This window comes from Gopherus flavomarginatus, chromosome 9, assembly GCF_025201925.1.
Source record: "Gopherus flavomarginatus isolate rGopFla2 chromosome 9, rGopFla2.mat.asm, whole genome shotgun sequence".
NCBI classification, from domain to species: Eukaryota; Metazoa; Chordata; order Testudines; family Testudinidae; genus Gopherus; species Gopherus flavomarginatus.
The window spans coordinates 50,253,390-50,276,848 of record NC_066625.1 but is presented as its reverse complement, the minus strand read 5'-3'; the positions used below and the strand labels follow the sequence as shown (position 1 = coordinate 50,276,848).

At 48.5% G+C, this 23,459-nt stretch overlaps 1 protein-coding gene across 1 annotated transcript in view; it reads right to left on the bottom strand.

The window, feature by feature from the left end:
• MYO9A (myosin IXA) overlaps positions 1 to 23,459 on the bottom strand; it is a 566,016-nt gene that overhangs the window by 456,516 nt on the left and 86,041 nt on the right. The window lies entirely within an intron of this gene.

Below are 23,459 nucleotides of genomic sequence, written 5' to 3'. Positions count from 1 at the left end.
AAGAAGAGGATGTTGATGGAAGAGTGAGATGTCAGTGTAAAATTAAGTAGTATGAATATGTAACCAACAACCTCACTGGAGGCAGTGGGCCAGATCCTTAGCCTATGTAAAACAGCATAGCTCCACTGATTTCAACTGCACAACCCTGATTCATACCAAATGAGCATCTGGCCCAATGAATTCTTCCAAAATGCCCAGTCAAATAAACAGAAGTGATTATGGGATTGGGAGGAGGAGGAGTTAAAGATCATTACGTTATGATCCTTGTTAGACTTTCCAGTACTGACAGACTGGAGGGTTTGCCTCTGGCTCTCTGCTTTCTCTTTATCTTCTTGAATACATGGAAAAAGTCAGTTCCACTGACCTGTATCTGAAATCCCTGGAATTGTCTGACAAAATAGGGTGGTTGAGTCACTTCATGCTAAGTGTATTGCCTAGCTGAACAACAACATTCTGTACTGCTTGGACAGCCTGCCATAGTGGGTCAGAGGCAGGACAGTGGGGTGGTCACTCTAAGGTACTATAATTTGCTTGTTTTTCTCCCCATTCCCTATTTGTTGCCCCTGCTGCTACCAAGAAGTAACTAACGAACACATGGACACACATTTGCCCTGCAGCACTGTTGTGCAGACACTACTTCTAATATCCATTCCAGATTAGCTGTTCAGTTAATACACAGAAATATTTCTGTCTGTGGTGTGATATCAGCATTAGGTCTCTCCCCCCCCCCCCCCCCCCAGAGAGAATGCTTTTCCATCTTTGATCATTACAGTATATGATAGGAGAGGGGAAAGAAATCAGTCCACCTCCGACTCCCTCCTCCCAGTCAAATACATCACTTGGAGAATCCAGTACCAAGAATAAAAAAAGATACCAATTAAAAAAAGCAAGTGTTTTCTGTTTTGTAGAATTGGGTTTGTTGTTTGATGGGTTACATTTTCAAAATGATTGGGTTGGGGGGCCAGGGGAGGGAGGGTGTTCCTACATCGTATTATCCAGTAATAATGCCTTACTCTTATCTAGCTCTTTTCATCAACATAATGAGATTACAGCATGGAGAGGGGAGAAGTTGCTGTTGCCACCTTTTGCTAAGCGGTCCAAAAGCAACATCATTTCTGTTTATTGGGTAGTTTCTCCTTTACAGCTGACAACAAGATTCACAAGCAGATTCTTACTGTGTTTTGTCACCATGAGGAGCTGGTGAGCCATGTGTCATGGAAAGTTGGAATGGACCTGAAGTTTCTTTAAATTGCTTCACAACACTTCTATCAGCTAGTAAATGGAGTGGATTAAGGGGATGGCCATTAAAAAAAAATACAGCAAAAATCAGGAGGCATGGACATTAACTCCTGTTAAACCATGTATGATGCAGGGGAAAAAATATTTTCAGGCTTTATTGTCTCTTCTTTGCATCCCTTATGCTCAATGGCTGCTGCACAGCAAACGACAGCGGTAGGACAGTTTCTCATAAATGAGTAAAGATTGGTCACAAGTTCGAACTAATGTTTGAAATGGGAGGCCGGTCTGTATTGTTGCTTGGGGATGGGAGGAGAAGTTTTTGATCATTACTTGTTATTTAGCAGAGCTATAAAATAGCTAGGTGGCCTAGATTTGTGGCTCAGCTAAGCCCAGCTTTACAGCATAAAGGACTGATCCTACAAGTTTTTGTGTGCCCTCAAGTTTCACTAAAAGTATTTCAATGGAAAAGTCATTTGGCTGTGCTTTCATTATTTATCCACACTAAAACAGCCTCCACTAAAGGATCCCCCCCACCCCACCCCATTCAAATATCTCATAGCTCAGTGATTAGTGCACTTTTCTGAGAAGTGAGAGAGCCCAGTTTGAATTCTTTTTCTCCTAGCAGAGAGGAGGAATTGAATGTGGATCTCCCACATCCCCAGGCAGTTGCTCTAACCGCTAGGCTAAAAGTTACAAGGTGGGCACCTCTGAATGGTACCTGATATGGTCAGCATGCTCAGAGGTGTTGGTTTGGGTCCCACACACAATGTAGGGAGCTGAACACCTAGCTGCCTGCCCCTGGTTCATGAATCTCAGTGAGTTGGGGGTGAAAGAGAGGCATCTGGATGCCTAGAGGAAGTAGTCGCATGCTCTGGAGTCTAAAATTTGGTGCCTGTGAAATTTTACAGTGAAAAGTTAGGCAGCAAGTGAGTTTAGGTACCTGCCGCTAAGTGGGGTTGCATGCCACGCAGTGGTGCCATGTTGAAAAAAAGGCACCTGACTGGAGTTCAGGCACTGAAATTGCGCCGTGGCTCGCACTCACAACTGGGAAGGGAGCAGCGAAGGAAACGTTAAGCACTGAAGGCCTTAAGGTGGAATTTCTTTACACAAGGAAAAGCAAATACATTAAAGTACCAAGGGCGGCAACAGGCACAGTAAGAATAAACAGTGTGAAAGGGGAGGTAGACAAATACTTCCCTGCTGGTAAATAAACCTAACAGGCAATGCTCAAAGAAAGGTATGAACCCACCTTGGGCTATTTGCTCCTTTATCTTCCTCAAAGCTTCCTGTGTAAGTACATGCTGGCAATCTGCAAGCCCCAGGTAGGCAATGAGCTGGCACCTACCCTGACAGGAGGGGTCTAATCTAAGCTGCTGTCTGTTCCCTGTTTTATATCAGAAATACAAATGCTGTTTTTAACCATTTAAACAACCCTGCCACCACACACAAACCTCTACCAAAAATTCAAAGGTGCCTTTGCAGCTGCACCTTTTGCCTGAATTGTGAGAGGCAGCCCAGAATTCTGAACAAGGCAAAACAGTGTGGTTACAGCAGAGTTCAGCTCAGCAGGAGAGAGCAGCAGGCCTGGGCTGCTTTCTGAAAGGATTTGTTCACCTACCAAAATAGTTGCATTTGTAGCAGCACAAGTAGGGAGCTCCCTAATGGTGTATCTGATAATAGTGGATCACCCTCCATGGATGGGAGCAGAAGCAGTTATAGGGAGCAATGAATCACAGGCTTAGATGGGACATAGAGTAAAGATGGTAATTTTAGTGGAACAAATCTAATTTTTAAAAGGGCTGCCCTGCTGTGCACCAGCGTATGTTTGAAAAAAAATCTAGTTCTGTCCTGTGGTTTATAGATGGCAGGAGTGCGGATGAGCACAGCAGGGTAAACCTTTCCTAATGCAGAGACGCCTAAGGAGGAGCCCAGAATCGCTTGCCTCCATATGTTAATTTAGCTATTTGGGTTCGTATAGAGTCACTGGGGGCTTAAAAACCCTGCAGCCACTCCTCGATGAATGAGTTATGTAAATGCACTGAGAGCTTCTTCCAGTCTGTAGACATTTGTCAGCTCTCATACCACATGGCAATATTCCTCTACTGGAGGAACTCTCCCAACTTTTTTCTGATGTGTGCAGGAAACCTTGCTTGTTAGCTCTTTCGTGAAGCATTAGTTCTTTGCAGAAAATTGCAGAGAGGCTCACCCAACCCTTGGCCAGTGTTGATTTTGCCAATGGGTTGTTAAGGCCCAATCTGTAATCAACACCAGATATGGTGTCACTTGTGATCTTTACATAAGACTTTGTCTAGCCTCAAACACTCCATTACAACATGCTTGCTGCAAAAGAAAAACCTGTCCCATCTTCCCACCATGAGTAAGTATTGCAGAGTTTAAGCACGGGTGAGCGTTCAGGGGGGATTGCTGTCTTAGGTAGGTGTCAGTGATACACGGAGGGGTGAGAACCACTAACCTAGAATGGCCTCCAGGAGTTAGTTTTTCAGGACAGGAGCTTAGGGAGAGAGATTCCAGGTCCATGAGCATTCACTGACTTTGGTCCATGACTAGGGTACCTAGGTGGTATGTACATGTTTTCTGTTTCAGGTTAGTTCAGGACAGACTTCCTCTTAGGGGAGGATTTACCTAGTCTTTTCTGTTCTCTCACTTGAAAGGAGAGATTATCTAATATCTGTGTGAGCATGTGTGTATCCACACACATTCCTAAGTAACGAAGAGGAAAGAAATACAGAAAGAATACAAGGGTTTAGTTTGTCAGAGTTTGGTTAGCTATCTCTATAGGAGACACCTGGAGCCATCAGATTGTGTATGCATATAGGGAGTGTATTTCAGGTATCCACAGAGATAGGACTGCAAGTGCAGTTCAAAAGATTCTAGATGCACAGTTCACTTTAAACTCAGGCACTTTTGAAGATGAAATAATCTTACTGAATAATGTTCTCTACAAATAATTTACCTGCTTCTCTGCATTCTGAGAGGCTATTCCTGAAGCATGTACAGTATTTCTTGACACACAAAGTACTGGCTAGCTTCTAGCAAAGTCTTTTCCATGGAATTTTCAGCCCAATTTCTACATCAGAGTAATTTCCATACGGCTTACTAGAAACTTGTAAGGTTCACCCAATGCAAGTCATCTTGCATCTATCCACATCCTAACTTTGAAGAAAAATCTTGTGTAGAGGAAAGATACCTCATCTCCATCCTAATACAACCCTGCCTGCATGTTAATGTCATGCTGTCCAGGCATGCGGTTCAAGTTATCCTAGATTTGCATATGCACAACTCACTTCATTTTGCTAAGATCACTGAACACATATAGAGCCTGATTCTGCAAATGCTTAAGCATGTGGGTAACTTTATGCACTGAAATAAGTAGAACTAATCATGTAACTAAGGTTACTCGTGTCAAAGTTAACTGGATTGAATCCTTAATCTAATTCTCAGAGAGCCCAGAAAGTAAAAAAAAAAAATAAAGCCCGCTCACTGCCCAGTCTGTTTTATGTTACAAAGGCTCACTGCCAAATTAAAAGTCACAGTTCGCAAAGAAGTAATTTTTCAAACATTTTACTTGGACATTCATAGCTATTCATCAAATACTTACAGCTTGTTTTTCTTAGTTAATATTGCCCTCTACTGAGTGAAATTATTAGAACTGGGCTACTGTAATGTGCTACTTCAATATCCTTTGAGATAAAATCACCCAAAGAAAGTGTGTGTGTGATGGGGTGGCACTCACCCCTTGAGTATCTCCTACTGGCTGAGTGAGATACTGCTATCTTTTCCCCACTCCTAATGGCCTCTATAGATTGCCAATCTCGCTAGGTTGGTCTGGCGCAGCCCTTCAGCTAAGTCACATACACAAACCCCTTCCAGGATAGCAAAGTGTTCACCAAATTGTCTATCCCCGCCAGGGTCTTCAGCCCATCATTTGACCCTTTAAATCCAGACCTTTGCTCAGGGTTTACGATGCTTGGCCAGTGGGGGAACCCAGGCCCATCCATTACTCCAGGTTCCAGCCCAGAGACCTGTTGACTAATAAGTGCTGACTAGCATACATATATATTATGCTGATAATACTATCTGCAATATATATATTCCAAGCATACAATAATTATACATATTAAGGATTAATATAGCAATTATATAGCACAAATTGGCCTATACCTTTATCATAAGCCTGTTCACTTATCCTAAGTATCCCATAACACCTAGCATTAGAGGAAGTAAATTTAGGCTTAAGTAGAAAGGAAAACTGTCAATATCAGGACATATAATTGTTTCCTCATAGCAACGAAAAGGGTGTTACCTTCACAAACATATTTCCTGATACAGGCCTAGGAGGTGTCCCTTAGTACCTGAAATGTATGTACCCAGAACAAAGATAAGGGTGGATCATGACCTGGAGAGCATGGGTTCAGAACAAGAGATAAATGGTTGCACCATGGTACCAGAAACAAACATAGTAAAAAACTAATTAAGTGAATCTAGTTTCAGGTGGCCTTTTACCGATGTACAAGAAGGGTATAAAGAGATGACTTTAGGGATGGAACTTTGGGGAAGCACACCTGCTTAAGATAAATGTAACACTGCTTCTCAGGACTGCTCTTTGGAGACTGCTACCATATAGAGCCTTTTTCCTGACTGACACTGGTTATTTGGTCTCTTCTTGAGTATATTTCATAACAAAATAACAAACTAAATTGTGGTCAAGCAATTGACTATACAAATAATCAACAGATCCTATCCACAACAGCCACGAATAGCCTCCCTTAATTAGTTGCTGCTGTTTTCTCTGGGCCTTTTCCCGCTTGGTCCTTTTATCTTCCCCCATTACCTTAGAGTTACAGTTCTCAAGTCCTCTCTCTCCCAGGTCCAGTAAATGCAGCCTATTGAGCTCCTTTGGCCAGAGAGGCACACCCTTCTTCACCTCTCTGATTGCAGGCAGGAATTGACCTGCTAAAGCCCTGCAGCTCTTTTTAGCTGAGTCTGCTGGGCTCATTTTAGGCAGGCTGGAGGACCCACTTCACTGCTCTTCTCTTAGGCTGGGTGAGTAGGACTACAGGGCCTCCAGCATGGGGCCTTATCACATACCTCCCCCTCCTGAAAGATTTTGGGATAGGGATTCTTCCCAAGAACAAGATCTCTCTCTGTTTGGGAAAAGAAATGTGCGTTGTCATGCTGGGACCCTGGGCACTGCCCTATTGTAAAGGCGTAAAGTTGTAGTGCCAGATACTACCATGTAATTCGTGGGTTAGTATCTTTCATTGCTTGTGTCTATTTCAAGGAGCATGGGCCGTAAGTAGTTTGAACGGGGTTCCGAGGAGATAACAGCGCAGTGCCACTACTGCCCAGAATTCCTTTCCTATGGTGGAATACTTAGTCTCATGTTGCTGGAGCTTCCTGCTTAAGCAGAAGATCGGATGCTCTGTTCCTTGAAAATTTTAAGACATTACGGCCCCCAAACTTATGGTGGAAGAGTCTGTGTATAAAGTAAAAGGTAGTGAAGAATCTCTGCACCAGAGCACTGGTTGTTCCCCCAAAATGTCTTTTATATTTTGAAACACCATGACAGTCCCATGTCCACTGTACTGTTTTTGGTGCAGACGTCCTGGTAAGACCCATCAATGGTGTGGCTAGTTCTGCAAAATGGCAAATAAACAGACAATAATAGCTGGCCAGGCCTAAAAAGGCACACACGTTTTTTTGTTTGGGGGATGGAAGTTTTTCCCAATGCCTCTGTTTTATCTTGCAGAGGTTGCATTTTCCCATTCCGTGCAAGATACTCAAGATATTAAGTCTCCTGCAGGCAAAATTTACATTTTTTCATGGGTGCTGGAAGCCCAGCCTTCTTCAGTGATTGCAGAACCAATGTTGCGTGCACTAAGTATGATTGACTGTCTTCACTGAAGACCCCTACATTGTCTAGATAGGCAGCTGCAGATTGCCTTTGGTGATGAAATACATGATCCATTAGTCTTTGAAAGGTGGGCAGCACCCAATGCAATCTGAAGGGCATGGGTTATAAAATAGAACAGCCCTAAATGGGTGGCAAAGCTGGGAGTCAGCTCTAAGGGGTAAATTCAACGTCATAATGAACTTCACTTTTCCAAGCTGATCCAAGAGTTCATCAACTTGGGGCACAGGATAAGCATCAAATTGTGAGGCTGCATTCAAGGCCCTGAAATCCACACAGAACTAGGTTGTGCCATTTGGTTTGGGCACCAGTAGCACCGCACTGCACGAAGGACTTTGGGACTCTTCAATGATGCCCAGTTCTAGCACTGCAGGAACCTCCTGTTCTAAAGCTACTCAGAGTTTCTCTGGAACTCTGTTGATCCTATGTTCAGGTTTGGCCCCCCCAGGTTTATCTGGATGTGGTGGGTCAGGAGGTGGGTTTGACCCAGTTGAGAGGAGAAGAGATCACCAAAGTATCCCAACAGGTTCCCAGCATGCTATCACAGGCGTGTAGGGCACCTGTCTACTATGGGAATGTCTGCAGGGGCTGTTGGAGGCTGCGCTTCCAGTCCCAAGTCATATAGCATGTCTTGAGGTCTATAAATAGTCCCTCCTGTGCTTTCCAAGCCTTTAACTAGTTCATATGGAAAAATTGTTTTTCCTTTTTCTTATCCAAGCAACAGATCTCATAGTCCAGGGGTTCTCAGACTTTTTCTTTCCGAGGCTCCCCCAACACCCGATTAAAACTCCACGGCCCCCTGGTACCACAACATCTGTTTTTCTGCATATAAAAGCCAGGACCAGCGTTAGGGGGTAGCAAGCAGAGTAACTGTATGGGGCCCCATGCCACAGGGGGACCTGTGAAGCTAAGTTACCCAGGCTTCAGCTTCAGCCCTGGGTGGCGGGACTTGGGGCTCCGGGCTTCAGCCTCATGTGCTGGGGCTTCAGCTTTCTGCCCTGGGCCCCAGCAAGTCTAACGCTGGCCCAGCTTGGTGGACCCCCTGAAACCTGCTTGCAGCCCCCCAGGAGGCCCCAGACCCCTGGTTGAGAACCACTGTCATAGTGCACATTCCCCCTTTGGCAAATGACCTCCTGGGGTTCCTGCCACTTGGCCAACAGCATATTGTCGGTACTTGGCAACAACATGGTAGTTGGTAGACTCAACAAGTTTCAGAGGGGTAGCCGCGTTAGTCTGGATCTGTAAAAGCAGCAAAGAGTCATGCTCTTATAGACTAACAGACGTATTGGAGCGTGACTGACGAAGTGGGTATTCACCCACGAAAGCTCATGCTCCAATACGTCCGTTAGTCTATAAGGTGCCACAGGACTCTTTGCTGCTTCAATAAGTTTGTTAGATTCTTTGCCAGGCTCCTTTCATATAATGGTGGGACTGGGCTTGTAGAGTCTATTCCAGATTCTCCCTTTTGATAACATGGTCTACATTTACAACATCCTCTGGCAAAGAGTTCCACAGGCTGACTGTGTGTTGTGTGAAGAAATACTTCCTTATTTTTGTTTTAAACCTGCTTCCTATTAATTTCATTGAGTGACCCCGGTTTGTGTGTTTTGAGAAGGTGTAAATAACACTTTCTTATTCACTTTCTCCATACCATTCATGATTTTATAGGCATCTCTCGTATCCCCGAGACGTCTCTTTTCCAAGCTGAACAGGGCCAGTGTTTATAATCACTCCTCATATGAAGCTGATCCATCCCTCTAATCATTTTTATTGCCCTTCTCTGTACTTTTTCCAATTCTAACATATCTTTTCTGAAATAGGATGACTGGAACTGCATGCAATATTCAAGGTGTGTGCGACCCATGAATTTAAATAGTGGCACTATGATATTTTCTGCTGTCTCTTTCCTAATGGTTTCTAACAGTATCTTATTTTTTTTGACTGCCGCTGTACATTGAGTGGATCCTTTCAGAAAACTCTCCGCAATGAAGCCAAGATCTCTTTTTTGAGTGGTAACAGCTAATTTAGACCCCATCATTTTGTACATATGTTTGAGATTATGTTTTCCAATATGCATTACTTAGCATTTATCTATGTATTTCATCTGCCATTTTGTTGCCCAGTCACCCAGTTTTGTGAAATCCCTTTGTAACTCTTCACAGTCAGCTTTGGATTTAACTATCTTGAGTAATTCTGTATCACCTGCAAACTTTTCCACCACACTGATTAACCCTTTTCCAGCTAATTTATGAATATGTTGAACAGCACTGGTCCCAGTACAGATCCCTGGGGACACTCGCTATTTACCTTTCTCCATTGTGAAAACTGACCATTTATTCCTACCCTTTGCTTCCTATCTTTTAACCAGTTACTGATCCACGAGAGGACCTTTCCTCTTATCCCATGACAGCTTACTTTGCTTAAAAGCTTTTGGTGAGATCATAGAGTCGGTCAGGAACAGATCCCAGCTCTCTTGGGTCCCAAGCCAATGTTTTAACCACACATTCATGCCAGTACCGTTATGCTTTGCATCAACACTAAATTAACACAAGAAAACCATTGAAAAACAGTTTAGATAGATAAAGGAATCACCAGCCCGTCCATTTAGGGTAACTTGCTTTCTTTGAAGTCAACCTGCGGATTTTGTGTTCTTTACTGCCATTGAATGTGTAAATCTCCTTTTTACATGACACTAAAGCAGGGGTCGGCAACCTTTCAGAAGTGGTGTGCCAAGTCTTCATTTATTCACTCTAATTTAAGGTTTCAAGTGCCAGTAATCCATTGTAACGTTTTTAGAAGGTCTCTCTCTATAAGTTTATAATATATAACTAAACTATTGTTGTATGTAAAGTAAATAAGGTTTTTAAAATGTTTAAGAAGCTTCATTTAAAATTAAATTAAAATGCAGAGCCCCCCAGACCGGTGGCCAGGACCTGGGCAGTGTGAGTGCCACTGAAAATCAGCTTGCGTGCTACCTTCGGCACGTGTGCCATAGGTTGCCTACCCCTGCACTAAAGCCTCCTTACTTTTCAGGCTTTTCTCAGTAATGAACAAATAATTCAAGCCACTGCAGAGAAACCTACAGTTTTATTAAGAACATTTCTCCTTTAAATCCATCTGTTCATCTAGAAACTTATATGACTCTCGTCACGCTGAGCACCTCCAAGCACTTTCTTCTCTCCTCCCAAGTAGTAGGCCTATGTGGGGAGGGTTGGTTGGTTGCTTTTAAATGACTGATGTTGCTATTGTGGGAAAGCCAAGGCTCTGACTCATGAGGTTAGCGGTTGTTAGCAATAAGCAATCATTTGGAAGAACAGTTAAGATGGGACCGTTGTACAAATCAGATTCAGACACATTGGCCTTTCACTTGTCTGCCACAATGGATGCTGCCAGCTGTGCTAACATTTCAACGTTCAGGGGCTGGACTTAGAGAACAGCCTGTGCCGCCTCTCTCCATTTAATCTGGTGGTGAATGAAGAGTTAGTTCCTGCTTTTAGAAGAGGCTGAAGGCTTCGCAGCAGGGGCCAGGAGCTGGATGTCCCAGCCTAGCAGGAGAGCCACACTCACTCAAACACTAACACTGGGACCAGAGATGGGCCCGGGGTGCAAGCTCCAGGCCCTGACTGAAGTTCCCCAAAGCCTGTGGGTGTTTGGACCTGAGGGGTTTGGTTCAGGCCCATCTCCACCTGAACCACTAATAAAAGAAAGCACTGAAAGTGGTGGGCTTTTTATACACCAGCTCCTCTTTCAAGCAAGCCCCAATGCAAACAGCTCAGGGGCATGGGGAGACCCAGTGAGTGTAGAGGGCAGGGTGGTAAAAACACCCAAGTTCCAGCTATACCGAAGTTCGCACAATTGCTACTGCCAGGGAACTAGGGAGAAATCACAGGGTCTTCTTTTTGCTAGTGTGGACAGAACCTACGCATTTGCCTCTGTCTAGTGTTCCCCTTGCAATGAATTGGCCCATTGGGGCTGCTCAGCCCTGCTGCTGCAAAGCAGGCCAGGAGCATACCACACGGGGACCTCCAGGCAGACATTTGACTGACTGGAGCTGTCCTTCCCAGGCCTTCCAAAACCACAACTCAAATGGTTTTAGCTGCAGTTACTTTCCCGAGTGGTTTCCTTTGCTATGGACTGACCCTTTTTCCTTCCCAACAAAGGGTGGTGGGAGGATGGGATCTATGTGCCCCTATGCACGCTGCTCTGCAGCCAGGACACAGTGCCAGTGTCCTTGGTTTGTGCAGTGGGAGGAGGGGAAGGGATGATCTGCTATGTGACCGCTGCCTATGAGCTCAGCGTAGCTCTGTGGGGCCACTAAAAAGTTCAGCAGCAAAAGCCTTTGGTCCACAGCTATCGTGATGTAAGCAGAGGCTGAATGATCTCTCCCTTGACATCTAGTGGTGCGCTGTGGAAAAGACTTCAGGAGCTGATCTCGTTTGCATGGGCACACCCACCCTGCCTAGGCACTCAGCATGATGGGATTGCTTGCCCAAATGATCACTTGTGGCTGGTGTTGGAGCCCCAGTCTCCTTGTTATTGGGACAGGAGTAATAAAGGGTTGTTATCCTTGTTGTATGAACTGAGGGCAGCAGAACTGTACCTGGCATACCCCAATGGAGGGACTCATCCTCAACTGAATGTCACTTGCTAGGCAGGGGACATGGTTTCCAAAGCCCAGTAGGTTGAGGAAGAGTGGGGAATTTGTATTTGGTGGTGTGGGCAGTGTTTGATCCTGTTTCTCTCCATAGTACATTAAATAAATTAATTTAGGCTTAATTAAGAGTCATATAGAGATAAAATCAGTCATACTTAGGTTTAAGTATTACATCTACTTTAAAACAGTGTCTCTATTGCAAAAGAGTGCCCTGTGTGTACCAGCAGTGAGGCTCCTCCACTAACAGCCAAAATCACTGAGCACTGTGTTGAGTGCAGGGCTCTGAAAATATCTCGGTGAATGGGTAGTGGAAATGCGTGGCTGGCGGGGAGGCATGGGCAGCTGTTGGGGAGGTACAGCCAGCAGGGTGAATGGCAGAGAGGTATGTGGCAAGCAACCAGCAGGGAAGCTGGCAGAGAAGGCCAGAGAAGAACCCCACACATGTTTGGCAATTGGCTTTTGGGGCAATGAGTGAGTGCCTGAGCAGCAGAGCGTGTAAGGTGACTCCTTACTCCCCCCACCCCCTTCCACACAGGGTGGGAGGAGAACTCTGTGGCTGAACCTCTGAACTCAGGCTGCACTGGCCATCAACAGCAACTATGAATTGGGTGCAAAGAAGGGACAGGCACATTAGAGGGGCTTTTGGGTTGCTGGACTTAAGACCCAGATGGGAAAAGGACACTGCCCAACTTACTTGAGGGGTAGGTCTTTTCCTCATGATTTATGTTTATGAACCCTAAGTGTGGTGTTTCCCCAAGTGAATGCTGAGTTACTTCCCTCCTTTTATTAAAAGTTTTTGCTACACACAGACTCTGTGCTTGCAAGAGAGGAAGGATTGCCTCTTAGAGGCACCCAGGAGTGGTGTGTAATTGTCCAGGTCACTGGGCGGGGGGCTCAAGCCAGTTTTGTGTTGTGTTATTGAAAAGGAACCCACTAAATACTGAACCTGGCCCTTGTTTCTGCTGGCTCCACCTGGCAGAAGGGTTACAATTACACTCCCCACAATACATGCTCCATTGAGAGGAATGGGAGGATGTTATGTGGGGTGGGGAGATGGAAGCTCTCAGTGCATGGGAGGGGCAGTGGAATAGGAGAAGACGTGAGGGGAGCTACTGAGACTCTGCAGGAGCTGGCTCAAAGGGCATCCCTGGCTAGGCCTATTGCCATTCCTATGGCAATGCATCGGTAGCTGGCGCCCCTGCCTATGCTGGTGGCTGGTACATGTGCTCCTGCCCCTCCTGGAGGTGGGTGTCTTCTGGTGGCTGGAAGGCCGGCCCAGGCAGGGCCAGCTGCTAGTGAGTCACATGAACAGCAACCTGCCCTTGGCTGCCTGGGGTGATAGACTGTGCTACCCCCTGCATCCACCTGGCACACCAGCCCAGATGGCTGCAGCTAGCCATGTGGCAGCTGCTCCAGCCCCTCCTCCAGGGTTAGGGTTACCAGCTTTGCAATGCACAAAAAAAAAAAAAAAAAAAAAAAAAAAAAAAAGGCAAACCCCTAGGAGGCAAGCCCACTGCAAGCCCAAAACCCAACCACAAGGCAACTCTGCAAACCCCCCCCCCCCCAGACCCTTACATTATCTAGAGAGATAACACCTACAGATAAGATTGATAAACTGGTGTTTGTTTTATCAGCATATTTTGCCAGCCAGTCTTCCTCTTTGATTTCATGTAGCCAGTTATCATTGAATGTGAGCTTTATTTTCTGGGGTGGGGTGAGGAGTGTTGTAGGCTCAGTTGCACCATTGCCCTGATCTTCCATTATTTACTATGCCTTGCATAGCTCCTCACACTTATGTGACTCACAACTCGCAACAGTTTTAATCTGTTACCACAAACTGTGAAAGTGGGAACACTGCAGCGTCTTTAGCTGGACACATTAACATTAGGTGTCCCAGTGTATTGTAATAATAATGCAAATCTTTAGACCCCTGTTAAAACAAACCTGGCAGATTAAATAACTTTTCTGGCAATTGGCAAATCCCTTAACAAAACCTGTCAGGCTGGTCAAATACTGGCCAAGTGGTAACCCTAGCTGGGTTCCCTGCACACAGGGACCCTCTGGGTCCTGCTCTCACCTCCGTATAATATTGTGGGGATGGAACTACACATTAGCCCCTGGAATAATTGCATGAAGGGGGTACTAGCCCCTGGTCCGTGTGCCCATCAATGTCTGCCCTGAAGAGGACACCAGGCTGCATCAGCTCATGGCCCCAGGGCAGACATTTTTAACAATTAGCTGTTTTTTCATTTAAGAAATGCCTAGCTCCCTGCCATTACCAATGCAGGGCCCTAACCTGAAAAAAACTGATTGGTAGCTAGAAGGGATAAGTATCAATTAAGTATCCAAGTAGGGTTGAAATGCAGGGTTTACAGGCTGAGACCTGTTAAGATTTTATCTTAGCCATACTAGGCTTAGTGTTAAGAAACACTTGACATAAATAAGTGACCAAAGAATGACCCACAATTAGAGGAAAAGATGTACCAATGAATGGTATTGTGAAAAGTTAGCCCGTAAGATTAATTTTAGATCACAAAATGCCCTAAAGATACTAACACGGGCCTTAACTTCAGGACACAGACTGTGCATCAATGCTAATGAGGATATAAGGAACTAGGCATAAGCTATAGAAAACAGGGTACTCCAATATTCTTTGGGAGCACAATGCAATAAGAAATAAAGAGGGTTGACACTTTCACACATAGTTGCAGGGTATGAGGTACAGTCAGAATCACATTATAAAAGTGGGTGCCCAGATTGGGAAAACTGAGTTCCCCATAGGAAAACTCCACCAGGAACCATCCCTCTACTGATGATCAAGCCAGGAGAGCCACATCAGACCACAAGACTATCTAGGACAGGGGTGGGCAAATTATGGTCCACGGGCTGCATCTGGTCCGCCAGCCATTTTAATCCAGCCCTTGAGCTCCTGCCAGGGAGCAAGTTCTGGAGTTTGCCCCGCTCCGGCGCACCAGCTGGGGAGCAGGGTTGGGGGCTGCTCTGCATGGCTCCCAGAAGCAGCAGCATGTCCCCTTTCTGGCTCCTACACATAGGGGCAGCCAGGGGGCTCCGCTTCACATGTTGCCCCTGCCTCAAGCGACGCCCCCACAAATCTCATTGGCCAGGAACCACGGCCAATGGGAGCTCCAGGGGTGGCACCAGCGGACAGGGCAGCATGCAGCAGAGCTGCCTGACCGTGCCTCCGCATAGGAGCCAGAGGGGGGACATGCCACTGCTTCTGGGAGCTGTTTGAGGTAAGTGCTGCCTGGAACCTGCACCCCTGAGCTGCCCCCCCCCGTGCCCCAACCCCCATCCCACCTCTGATCACCCTCCTACACACCAAACCCCTCATCTTCAGCCCCACCCCAGAGCCTGTACCCCTAGCTAGAGCCTCACCCCCCCGTGCCTCAATCCCCTGCCCCAGCCCTGATCCTCCTTCCACTCATCAAACCCCTTGGTCCTAGCCCAGAGCACCCTCTTACACATCAAACCCCTCATCCTCAGTCCCACCGCAGAGCCTGCACCCGCAGCCGGAGCCCTCACCTCCCCCACACACACACTCCATCCCCACAGCCCCACACCCTGAACTCATTTCTTGTCCCACTCCAAAGCCCACACCCCCATCCCAAGCCCTCACCCCCCTCCCACATTCCAGCCCCAATTTTGTTAGCATTCATAGCCCACCATACAATTCTATATCCAGATGTGACCCTCAGAGGAAACAGTTTGCCCACCCCTGCTAATGATCATTATAATTATGTGTAGGATTTATCTATGCTTGGCTAATCATAACTTTGTTGGTAACTCTAATAAACTTGAAAAAGGATGTTAGACATTGTTCTTGTGACTGGTTTTCATGTGATCGCTGAGGCTCTAGATCTGGAACAAGTAGCAGAGGTGACTTTCACTCCACTGAGCTCGAGCCTGTAGCCACTAGAGCCAAACCCACTGTGGTGTAACATACCATTAGTAAATACACTTGAACTAAAATAAAAGGCTACACCCCACACACAGTGGGAGTTCCCATCCTCAACACCTGCAAACCTGCCTCTGCTCTCACCCCAGCTATTATTCAGTTACTGTTATTCAGTATCATGGCAACAGGGGAGAAGCCAATGCCTAACCAGCAAGTCTCCCAGGCATTTGACACACTTTTCCTTTCTTGTCTGCATTACGAGAAATAAGCTGGTTTCCTTTCCTTATCATTGGGAGGGTAGGTCTGCGCTCAGAGCCAGGACGCTGCATTTCTTCCAGTGAACGTTCCCTCGCACCTATATTTTCTCCTCATTAAGGCCTAGGATTTATAGAGCCAAAACACCATGCAAATGCCATGCCACCACTGTCCGGCCAACCGTGCTAAGAAGGAAACGTGCAGTTGATTATGATGTGTCCCTGCGCCGTGACCTGTTGTTTTTAAGCAGAAGAATGAGGCCTGGTAGCTAGGAAGGGGCTGCTGCCACCTCCACTGCAGCCCCAGGAGCAGCAGTGATGTGAGCCAGGAGCACTCCCAGCAGTTGCTTCTCTTCCCTGCTGCTGTTCAGCAGCTCCCCCGCAGCCACCAGCTGCAGAACAGGAGGAGCTCTGACTGCTCCTTTGCCTCAGAGCCGTAACTAGCTATTTTTTGTACCAGAGGCAAGAATATACAATTGCCCCCCCAGCGCTGCCCCCCCCAAAACACCCCCCCAAGCGCCCCCCCCCAAAACACTGCCCAGCCCTGCAGAAACAAACCCTCCTTCCCCAGCGGCACCCCACCAAAACAGCTGTGGGCCAAAAAGGAAGGGGTGTGTGTGGTGAAGAAATGGCACCCATAGGGTGACCGGATCACAGCAGTAAAATAGGACCCACCCCTCCCCTGCTCGGCCCCATCATCACACCCCTCTTCACTCCCTAGCCCCCTGCTGGCTTGCTGCATCCCTCCTAGTCAGTCCCTCACCCACCACTTGCCTCCTTTCACCTTCTCCCTCCCCTGCCAGAAACCCCCATGCCCACCCCAAGAACCCCTGCTGGCTCACTGCTCGACTCTTTGCCGACCCGCCACTTGCCCACCTGCTGGACCCCAACTCGCCGCTCATCCCCTCACCTCTTCCTCCCCAAGTATAAAGCCTTATTCAAAGACCCAGGGGTCACTATATTACTGCACACATCAATCAATCAATGCACTTGTAGATAAATCTCTGCTTTATGCATTTTTGTATAAGGTAGTATAATTACGGTAAAAGAAAAATGTCTTTTTGCTAGAAGTAGAATAAGATCTTCCCCCCAACTTTATAATCAATTGTCCTGTTGAATGAATGAGGTGTGAATGAGGAAGGTGTGGCAGGCACCTCCAGACAGCTGCAACCCTTGGAGAGGGGCTGGGAGCCAGATCAAGTACAATCAAACTTGTCAAGTGGTCTGACTAGAAAAGAGCAGACATACTAATGGCCTAGGGGGTTAGAAGCAAGCACCTTCCTTTGGTAACACCCTTTTTGCAGCATTGGGACAACCCCCAGCCCAGAGAAAAGCAGTATAAAGGACCAACAGACACAATCTCAGATTTTGAACCTGGGAGATTTGCCCCTCTCCAGCCACCGACTTGCCGCTCACCTCCTCATCCCCCCACCCCCAAATATAAAGCCTCATTCAAAGACCCAGGGGGTCACTATATTAATGCACACAGCAGTCAATCAATACAGTACCAAAAATTAAAATACTGAAAATGGATGCCCCCCCCCTCCATCCACTGACTCGCCGCATGCCTCCTCACTCCCACTCCAAGTATCAGAGGCAGCAGGTTTGTAGAAATTTTGGTGGTGCCCAGAATGCTTAGAGCCCTCCTGCCCCCAAACTCTGCCCCACATCTGCCTAACGCTCTGCAAGGGAGTTTGGGTGAGGGGAGGAGGTCTGGGATGCAGGTCCTGGGTTGGGGCAGGGGATTGGGGTGTAGGACAGTTGAGAGGTTGGGCTCCGGGATGGAGTCTGGAGGTGCAGGCTCTGGCATGGAGTTTGGGTACTGGGTGGAGGGTCCAGGCTGGGCCACAGGGTGGAAGTGCAGGATGGGTGGAGGGGTGCAGGCTCTGGGAGGGAGTTTGGGTACTGGGTGCAGGCTCCAGGCTGGGGCACAGGGTGGGGTGCCGGATGGGTGGAGGGATGCAGGCTCTGGAAGGGAGTGTGGAGGGCAGGGCAGGCTCTGGGACAGAATTTGGAGGCTGGAGAGGGGGTGTGGGTTCTGGGAGGGATGGGACTGCCATTACGTGTGGCTTCCTTCCTCCCCTGCTGCCCCTCACTGTAGCCTCACTGGGGGTAGGGGATGGGGCTGCCCCTTGCCCAGTTTGCAGGAATGGTGGCAGATCACAGGGTCAAACACTCACTGAAGCCCTAGAAGCTGCTCAGGTGAGTGAGATCCACTGGTTGCAGATGATCCTGTGTCTTCCACCGGAAGCCCCCTCGGAGTCTCCTCCAGGTGGGTGCTGGGGGAGGGGAAGGCTGAGAAACACGTGTGTGCCCCTCCTCTCCTCTCCCTCGCCCTCCTGATGTGCAGCAGCTGCCTCAGCCGGCTGCTCGGCTGCCTGCTGGCATCCTGTTGCCAAGGCAGCAGCAGCTTTTGTTATGGCAGGGACGCTCTTGGGCCTTTCTGCGCCCCTCAGCTTTAGTCGGCCTTGTTATGGCACTGCTTTGCCTTCTTCCCTACTGGATGGCAGGAGCCTCAGGGAGAGAGACAAGTGACCTTCTGGCTTTGCCTGAGCCTTGGGAAGCCTCTGGCCAGGTTGGCTACCGCAGCTCATGTCCAGGCAGCCCAAAAGAGAGGGTGGCCCAATGGGTAAAAGATGCCAAGAATCAACCACCAGTTGCAGTTCGTAGGTGCTCCAGCCAAGCCCCGGATCGCACTGAGCTCAGTAGCGTAGTTAGCGGGGTGCAGGGGAAGCAGCCACTTCCCCTCAGCACATTTTCCAAAAGCAGAGCCTGCTGGGTAGGCACTGGGGGAAGCACGGCTGGAGGAGCCATGGGAGGGGTGGCGGGCGCGGCCGGAGGAGCGAGGGGGCTGGCTACTCACCCACTGCACCCCATGCTCAGCGCAGCCCCAACATCACTGCAGCCACCATTAGCAGGCCCCAGCCGCGCCAGGGGATTGCAGACAGCAGCCTGGCCACGCGTGCTGCCCTCCCCGTGGAGCCTCCCGCCCCCCCCGGCCTACCCTGGGCACATGTGGCGCGTCCCGCTGGGAAGGAGCCGCTGGAGCGCAGCTGAATGGGAGAGGCGTGAGGCTCCCTGACAGCGCCGGGGAAGTTTATCGGTTCGGGGGACCCCAACCAGCTCCTCGCCCATCTGCCAGCCGCCCCGCCTGGGACAAGTCTCCCCCCCGCAGCCCCTCTCCACCGCATGTCTCCAGCGGGCAGCCCACGCTCCGGCTGTGCTGCCCACCCATGCCCTGCCCACTCTGCGCTGCCCCTGGACCCATCGCGCTGCCCCACAGGCTGCAGCAGCCTCCGCGCTGCACTGCAGTACTCCCGGCCCCATCCGGCCATGGCCCGTGTGCCCAGGCTGCTGCACAGGGGCATCTCCTCCCCAGGCCTGGCTTGGGATCCACTGGGGCAATGAGGGGGCTGGATCCAATGGGGGAAGGAGGGGGTAGAGTCAGGGCACGGGGGTGAGACCAGAGGAGGAGCCAAGGGGGGTGTGGCCAGAAGAGGAGCCGGGGGGGGGCACCTTTTTTATGTTTGCTCCCCCTACACTTAGAACCAGGGCTGCAGTAAGGGAGGTGAAGTGGCCAGCTACGCTGCCGGCTTTACGCCTACTAGGGACACAGCACGGACCTGACTGAGCCAGGACTGGAACTCGGGTGTTCCAGGCCCCTGGCCCCAGCCATGCTGCCTGGGTCAGTGCTGGGAGCTACGCTAGGAGCTCATTGTTATTATCAGCATCACCGTAGCAGCTAGGATCCCAGGCACAGACGAAGAGACATCAGTCCAGAGAGCACAATGGGGCCTCCAGTAATGAATGGCCAGGGCCTCCTGCAGCAGCCCAACCTTGGTTCTGTACTGACACAGAACAAGAAGGGCCCTACTCACTGAGCCACCATCACCACTCCCTCCAACAGTGGCATCTTCCTTGAGACTTCCCATCCATGCTTTGCCCATGCCCTACTTGGTTTGTAACACACAAGAGGACAATATGAGATGATAGGGCAGCTAAACTCAGATTTGCATCTATATATTTTCCCCTGCTTGGATTCTCCACATACGGAAAGACAGTAACCACTTGTCAGACACTGGCACATTAGAAAATGTTGGTTTTTATTTAAAATATGTTCATAGGTTACAGCAAGACAGCATTCTATTCCTCAGATGTCACCCGCTGGCCAACAGATGTAGTTATACAACTGAGGGGGAGAAAAAAGGACTTGAACCATTCACTGGATCTATATAAATACTTCTGGTTTACAACAAATATAAAAATAGAAGCAACAAGGCTGGGCTGTGCATGCACTGACTTCAGCTGCCTTCCCCAGTCATTGATGCATCAGTACTTCGAGTTCCCAGGCATGGTGTTGCATCAGCACACACTCCTAGGGCAGGCTGGAGTGAAGAGTAAGGGTAAAAATTGCACTGAGATTGTGTTTGACTCACAAAAATACTGTACAAGTGACCAGATCAGGGACAGATCCCAGCTCCTCAAAACAAGCTTCATGACATCATCATTAGCTCCGCACTGGCTACTCCCCTTCCTTTGTCCACAAGGACCATGAATGGCTCTAGCCTTTGTCCCCAGCCTCCCAGGGGGGAGTGTGGTGTGTGTGAATGGAATCCTCTCCCATGCTACAGGATTGTGATGTCTACTGGGCCATTCCTATCCTGGGTCTCGTCACTTTCACTTCAGCCTGACCACACTGGCCATGCTAAAGGGCATTTCCTCCTTGGCTGAGGTTACAGCCCCTCTGACTGCCTGCTGCTGCACTCATTGACATTAATACTTCAGTGGGAGAGGGCCAGTCTCAGGTGGTGGAGGCAGGAAAAATGGCTGTTTGAGTGATTTCACTGTGATCTACCTGGGAGCTTACAGAAACCAGGCAGCTCTTCTGTCTGCAATGCCTTGCAGCTGCTGGTTAGAGGACCCATCTCAGGGTAAGAAGTCGGTCATGGCAGTTCAGGGACACTCATTTCACCAGTGGATTGCAAACAAACATTCTCCTTCCATCCCCAAAACAAAACAGAGTGCAACAGCAGGACAGAGAGCTTCCTCAGCGGGACAGGATTATATCAGAGTCCAGTATCCTGTCTCCATGAGCAGCTAAGATTCCTCATGTGTTAGAGGATGGCAAACCCCACCTACTACTGTGCCTGGCCAATTTGCAGGGGTCCTTCACTACACACAGTGTTTAACACTGGCAACGGACAGACGACAAAACAGGACTGGGTTTAGCAACAGTCTGAAACAGGAGCGAAGAACGGCTGCTTGGTGCGGCGCTAAAGCGAGTGCCAGAATCGGTTAGCCAGCACACACACTGTGAACACCTTTATTTATCCACTACAAAGCTATTGCTTCCCCACACAGCTGTTGATCTGCCTGCTGAGCCTTTCAGGGTGTCTCCCCACTGCCATTCAACACCCGCACCAGCCGACTTGGGCTCCTGAGGCTCAGCTGCAGGCCTGTTTAATTGCAGTGTAGACCTTCGGGATCAGGCTGCAGCCCTAGCTCTGGGACCCTCCCAGCTCACAGGATCCTAGAGCTCAGGCTCCAGCATGAGCCCGGACATTTACACCACAATTAAACAGCCCCTAAGCCCGAGTCAGCTGGCACAGGGCAGCTGTGGGTTAATGGCAGTGTAGACACACCCTTAGAGACTAGCTACTTTGAGTGTGCAAGCCAGTCACTAGGAGACAGGGAGTGAACATGCAGCTGCGAGGACGGTTCAAAAGGCCCCAGCAGAGCTCTCTCATCTCCCAATCACATAGCTCATGGGATGGTCCTGCCCACCACTGAGCTTTAACAGTTGCTCATCTCTGGGTTATTGCCTTGGGATCCATTTCCCTGCTCTTTAAAGATAATAAATACCGTTATAAAACCTTCAAGGATTGTGTGCTCACTTCCCATCTCCCAGAGGACCTGAGCAAACCAGTGACTGGCGCTAGGACTTGGCATTCAGAGGTGTAGTGGAGAGGGCTGTAGGAAGGGACGTTAAAAAGAGGAAATAAAGTCATGTTCTCCTGCTGGAGTAGCTCTGGCATCCCATCTTAGAGCTCTCCATCTTAGTGACAACACCATTGGAGGGGAGAAGGACAAAAAATTGCAGCTAGACAACTAAAATAAATGAATGCTAAAAGTAAAAAACTGAATGACTGGATGACAACTGAAGGCTAAATTGCAGCTAGAAAAGCAGCCAGCGTGGATAATTCAGTCCTAGCCCAACGTCAAACCTCCCATTCCTGAGCTCACAGAGAAGCTAGCAAAAAGCCAACTACAAGCTCGTCTAGCTGAAGTTAACATTCTAAACCTTGCATAACATGGATTCAGGCTAGGACATAGAAATGAAACTGGCCTAATGGCACTGATGGGTGATCTCCTGCTGTCAGTGTGCAGAGGGCAGACAGCCATTCTCCTCCTCCTGGGCCTCTCTACAGTGTTTGACATGGATGACTGTGAAATATGCTGTCCGGCCTGAGAGGACAGTAGTCCAGGGTAATGAGGTAAAATGGTTTGAGTCCTTCCTGTACAAACACACCCAAAAAGCAGTGATAGGCAACTGCACCTCTACCACTAGACTTCTCACTTTGGGTTTCCACAAGGATCAATTCCCTCCCCGGTCCCTTTTGAAATCTACATCCAACTGCTTGGTGAACAGGTCAGATGACATGGACTCAAGTGCCAGCAATATGCCGATGACACACAGCTCTACCCATCCTTCACCACATATGACCACACGCCTACCACCAAGACAACTCAATGCTTGGATGAGATCAGCTCCTGGATGAAGAACAGCTGGTTGATGCTAAACCCTAGCAAAACAGAGATGATGCTGGAGGGTGGGGGAAAGTATTCTGAAGAGTCTGCAGCCATGTTGGCGTCTCCTTTGGCTGAAGTTCACATCCACAACTGGTCAATTCAGTCCATCGACTTATGAGTACTCCTGGATTCCTCACTGACAACAAGCTCGCATGTCACAATGGTTGTAACGCTTTCCACCATTTCCAGCTGGCTAGGACACACCATCCCATCAGGCCTGGCCTCAGTTATTCACACCTTCATCACCGCTCAGCTGGCCTACAGCAATGCGATACACCTGGGCATGAAACCTGCAGTGCACGAAACTCCGAGTACAGAACACTGCAGCACATCTCAACACCACAGCCTGCCATGAGCACCAGTCCTCTACTCTCTACGCTGGCTTCCCGTAGCATTTCCACTCAAGTTCAAGGCTCAGTCCTTATCCTCAAAGCATTCGAAGGCCTGTGCCAGGATACCTAAAAGACCATTTAAGCTCTGGGATGAAGACCTTGTCGACAACTTTGCTCCTCTGTCACAATGGAACAATAAAAAGAGTGAAGCGGGAGACAGACCTTTCTCCAGGGGCAATCTGAGCCTGTGCAATGAACTCCCCCGGCCAGGAACTAAGGGCTACCACAAACCTCACCACCTTCTGCTCGAAGTGCAAGGTGC